Source organism: Jatropha curcas, chromosome 10 (genome assembly GCF_041381405.1).
Source record: "Jatropha curcas cultivar XTBG-Jc1 chromosome 10, XTBG_Jcur_1.0, whole genome shotgun sequence".
Classification (NCBI taxonomy): Eukaryota; Viridiplantae; Streptophyta; class Magnoliopsida; order Malpighiales; family Euphorbiaceae; genus Jatropha; species Jatropha curcas.
The window spans coordinates 12,231,018-12,237,017 of NC_143160.1; positions in this window are offsets into that span (position 1 = coordinate 12,231,018).

Below are 6,000 nucleotides of genomic sequence, written 5' to 3' on the forward strand. Positions count from 1 at the left end.
GAGACAGGTTATCGAGGCTGTCCCTGGCTTATCAGAGGCATGAAGAGTATATGGTGATGAAAAATCAAAATCATTTTGGTATTATTTGATTGGTTGTTATCGATGATTGGAGGGTTTTCGTTGGTCATGATAAAGGAAAACTTTAGAATTTAACCCGCTCTGATACCATGACAAAATGTAAAAAAGGTTGTTCTATTCATATTTCACTACAACTGAATATTGTTCTATATATACAAGAAGATGTTGGACTCTAGAAAACTATAATAGGATACAAATCACAAATAATAAACAGAAATTAATAGTAATGATTCCTACGCTTGATTCTAGGATGCTACATATAGTAAGTAAATATTTACAACTAATTATTTTCTAATATATGGTTTGCTGGCTTGAACTTAATCTTTCAAAGTCAATTAATCATTCGTCAAGGGTTGGATTGGGGAATCGTTTTTGGGGTGGCTTGTTGGCATATCTGGAAGAAACGGAATGAGGTTCTCTTCTTTGATTTCCACTTTCCGATGGGAGGGGATGTTCGTAGTATTTATGCCCAAGTTGAGGAGATTGTTTCTTATCCCTGTTGAGTATATTTACTTATTTTATTATTAGTTAGCTGTAGTCTTTGTTGAGTTCGAAAATACAACTACTTATGGTGATGCGGCATAAGTTCACGTGGCTTAGTATAGGAGCTAATGAAGGCAAGTGTACAACTAGATATAGTACAGTTAGTATTAGATATAAGAAGTTAGAAACTCATCTATATTTTCTTTTTCTTCTTCATACGATATAGATTAATGAAGACCTGTTTTACAATTTTATGGTTTCTCTTCATGGTATCAGAGCCAAATACGCGTTATTGAAATTGAAGTGTGATGGATTTATTTTTTTTTTTTTAAGGTTCCTTGATTATTGATCTATAATCATAGGAATTGACCTCTGAATTGGAGTAGCTTTTACGATATGCAACGAGACGACAGGAATTGAGAATCAAAGAGCAGCTGGTGCAAGAACTGAAGATGAAAGCGATTACCTGAGTCTTAGTAACTCAGATCATCCGAGTCTTCAACTCGTAAGCGCTCCTCTTACTGGAAACAACTATTTATCCTGGATTAAATCAATGACCATAGCATTGAGAGCTAAGAACAAGCAAGGGTTTGTGAATGGTCAAAATCCTAAGCCTCCTATTGATTCCTTGAATTATGAGAAATGGATTAAGAATGACAATCAGATAATTTCTTATGATTAGAGAAATTCTTACAACCACAACAAGAAGAAAGAAGACATATTCTGTAATCATTGCAGAATGGGGGGCACACAAGGGAAACATGCTTCAAATTGCATGGTTACCCCGATTGGTATAAGGAACTGAAGAAGAAAAGAAAGCAGGTTAGAGCAAATCTTGTACAACAACAGATTGATATTTCTAATACACCTTTTGAAGGACATAATACTATGGAAATGGAGGGTGGTTTGGAATGGACTGAGAACATATCAAAGTTGGTGCAGCAAGAAGTTATGAGGGCCATGAGAGGGAAAGCAATTGAAGTGAATGACAATTCAACTGTAGTTAACCAGACTTATTTTGCAGGTACTTTCCTTTCTTCCCTTTCTTTTAGTAAAATTGATGTGGAAAAAGGTGAGTTGATAATTGATACAGGTGCATCAGACCATATGACTTCTGAATTAACCTTTTTTATTCTATTTCCAAATTTAAAACTCCCAGAAATGTTAGATTACCTGATGGAACCATTAAATCAGTAATGCACATTGGAACTATATCTTTAAACCCAAAATCACTTTAGTAAATGTTCTGTACATTCCTAATTTTAGATGCAACTTACTTTCTGTAAATACACTATCCAAAATATGCCAAGTATCTGTTAACTCATTACCTGATTACTGTCTTATACAGGATTTATAGAATAATGAAATCATTGCTATGGAACACATACAAGGAGGACTATACCACTTGAAAGACAAATCTTTCCTAAATAAAGCATCTCATACATATTTATTTGCTTGTAATGATCATAAACCTCATTTAGCATTGTTATGGCATAGCACACTAGGGTACGTTTCTGATTTGAGGATCAAACATATAGACAATAAAGAAATGACTGATATGAAAGAATGCTTTTGTCCTGTATGCATTATGTCTAAACAAATAAGTTTACCATTTCCTATTAACTCTAATAAATGTTCTAGTATTTTTTTATCTTATACATGTTGATTTGTAGGGGCCTTATTCTATTAAATCTATTATTGGAGCCACCTATATGATTACTATAGTATATGACCACAGTAGAGACACATGGACATATATGGTTTCCATGAAAACATACTTAGTCTTAAACCATTTTCTCCAACTAATCTCTACCCAATTTCACTACACCATCGAAGCTATTAGAACTGATAATGGCACAGAGTTTATCAATGAGAGTTGTTAAAATATGTTCAAAGAAAAGGGGGGAGGGTGAATTGGGTTTTCTAAAAATCTAACTTTCAAAAAGAAAAATCAGAATTCTATTGCAGCGGAATTAGAAAGCATTTGTGAGAGTTAGTTATTAAGTTTAGAACTTCCTCACAAAGCTTATTGCAAGATTATAAAGACTCTGTGAAGAACAATTATTGCATTTAGAACTGCTTCACAAAGCTTAAGCAATTTTAGAATAATTTTGTGAAGGATAGTTATTGCATTTAGAACTACTTCACAAAGCTTAAGCAAGTTTAGAAAGACTCTGTGAAGAACATCTATTGTGATTAAAACAGCTTCACAAAGCTTAAGCAATTTTAGAAAGACTCTGTGAAACACAGTTATTGCATTTTAGAATTGGTTCACAAAGCTTTAAGCAAGATTAGAAAACTGATTATAATTTAAATTGTGAATTACACTAAATATAGAAGGACAGATTAGAACTTGATATAATCACAATACAAAAATCCAGAGTTCTAGTGTTCCACAGAGATAAAGCTTATTCACGATTAGAATCAGAAACTCATTAACAACTTTGCATTTCTCAACAGATTAACAGTTGCGTAAATAGAATATAATCAAGCATAACTTCAGAAAGTAAAAGAAGATAAACACAGAGATTTATAGTGGTTCGGCAGTAACTCGCCTACATCCACTCCCCAAGACGCATCTTGAGATCCTCCACTATGTTATCTCTTTTCAAGGGTAAGAGACAAACCAACAATATATGGAAATAGATCAACACCTAGATCTAACCTTTATCCTACTAGATTTTCCAAAGGTTCTAGTCAACCTCAACCCTTTCTGTTTTTGTAGAGAATAGAAACTCAAATCAAGACATTAGAATCTCACACAAGGAGAAGGTCGCTTGATAACCTATTACACCATAGCTTTTCACCTAAGCTATTACACAAAAGTTTTTCAAATAAAGAGCCTGTCTACAACAGATTACAGAATCTATATAGACAGAGAGAAATGCAAATATAAGCACAGGAAGAACAGAAAACGAATTTAGAAAACAGATTTAAAGATCAGAACTGTTCTTCAGAAAATGTTGTTAATAAATTTTCTTTTCTCTTAAAAATTTTTATTGAAGCAAAGAGACGAAAAGAAATGGGGGGATTGAAGAGAGAGCTTAAAGAGATTTAAACTTTGAACAATGGACTCATACTCTTTTGCAGAAACCCCAACTTTTTGAAAGAGGAAATGGTTTTTATATAAAAAGATGATATTCTCTTTTGAAGTTAACGTTGAGATTATTGCTTTAATGAGCAATGAAGTTTCTGACATTTTTAGACTAAAGAGGCAATGCATGGGCTATAATTAAAAGGGCTGTCAGACCACATTTAATATTTACACATGCAAGGTTTAGAGATGAAAAGGTTCAGTTTGAAAAACAGTGTAACATTTATATCAGAAACAGATAGCTGTGTTAAATCAGAAATTGCTTTTTAGATCAGAAAATACTTTTTGCAGAATTTCATTTAATAGCTACCAAGAATATTTACTCCAAAGATATTTTAAATGGGAAAACGTGAAGAGTAAAGATTTTGGCTATATCCTCTTAATAAATTTATTCAAAAACATTTCAAAACAATTTTGAGAGAGATAAAATAGATTTGTGCTTATAATATCATTTACTCTCTATCCTACAATAATTTCCTAAGACTTATTATAATACTAACCAATAGAAAATATCTTCATTAATCTTCATGGTCTTCAAACAAAAATCTTGGGATGTAGGAACTTCATTTTTTCAATAATTTTCAACAATAATTTCTGCATAAAATAATATTAGCACATGCAAGAATATTAAATTTATTTATTTTGTATAATCATCAAAATTTCAAGATAAAATTGACCCTTGAGCCAACAGGGAATTTTTACATTAAAAATCTTGTGCCTATAGCCCCCAGCAGAATGGGGTTATTGAGAGAAAACCAAGGACTTTGCTTCAAGTTACTAGAGCATTACTTCTTCAATCTAGATTACCCAAACACTTATGGTCTGAGTTGTTACTTACAGCTACCCATTTGATTAACAAATTGCCTTTTGAAAACCTGAAATGGAAATCTCCATATGAGCTATTACATCACAGAAAACCAGATTATGCTTATCTTAGCGTCATTGGTTGTCTAGCATATGCCATTAATGTGAAACCTTTCAAGAACAAATTTAGTTCAAGAGTCATACCTAGTGTTTTGTTAGGCTATTCCCCACAACAAAAGACATATATGCTTTATGATCTTCAAAATAAAATTATCTTTAATTCTAGAGATGTTTCTTTCCATGAATTCACATACCCTTTTCATCATTCAAACCCTCAAAATGTTCTCAACTTTGTATTACCTACGTGCATTGAGGAATCTCTATATGAATCACAGATCATTACTCCTACTTCACAACCTGATATGAATACAACCACTGATATTACACAACCCACAAATACCACCACTATTCTTATTCAACCTTCACTAGGTAACATTGATCATACTTCACATTCACCTATCATTGCAATAGAACATAATCATCTTACCCTACCTAACCTCAGAAGAAGTTCAAGAATTATTCAAAAACCAATTTCGCTCAAGGATTTTGTAGCATTTGTCAGTACATGTAGCAATGGTGACATTACTTCTGCAGAACTTTCAAGTAATCTCCAAATTCCTTCTTTCACTAATCATAATTCCTTTGTACCTCACATAATCACTTTTACACCTAATCATATGGCCTTTATGCATAATGTATTAAAAATATGAACCCTCTTCTTATCACCAAGCTAAAAGTAATGACAATTGGGTCCAAGCTATGTAACAAGAACTCAAGGCTTTGGAATCCAATCAAACCTGGTCCTTAACTCAGTTACCAAAGGGACAGAAAGCCATTGGTAGTAAATGGATTGTTAACGTCAAATACAAACCCAATGGTGAAATAGATAGGTATAAGGCACGGTTGGTAATCAAGGGCTATAACCAATTGTTTGGGTTAGATTATACAGAGACTTTTTCCCCTATGGCAAAATTAGTCACGGTAAGATTTTTTTTTAGTTATGGCTACTGTCAAGGGTTGGCCACAATGCTTACCTCCATGGGTTTATATAAGAGGAAATCTATATGAAACCACTTGAGAGTTATTCTTAAGCTCTTCCAAGACAGGTTTGCAAACTGAATCGATCTCTATATGGTTTTGAAACAAGCTAGACGCCAATGGAATAAAGAATTCACCCAAACATTAACTGAATTTGGGTTTATCTAATCAGCCTATTAACCATTGCTTGTTTTTCAAAGCTTCTAACAATACATTCTTGGCTTTACTAGTATATGCCGATGATTGCTTGATCACTAGTGCTAATGAGGAATTAATTCAACAAGTGAAAGTCTTCCTGCATAATAAGTTCACTATCAAGGATTTGGGTTATGTCAAGTACTTCTTAGGAATAGAGATTGCAAGGTCTTCTCATGGCATGTGTTTATCTCAAAATAAGTTCACTCTTGATTTAGTCACATATGCAAATCTAATTTATGCTCAAC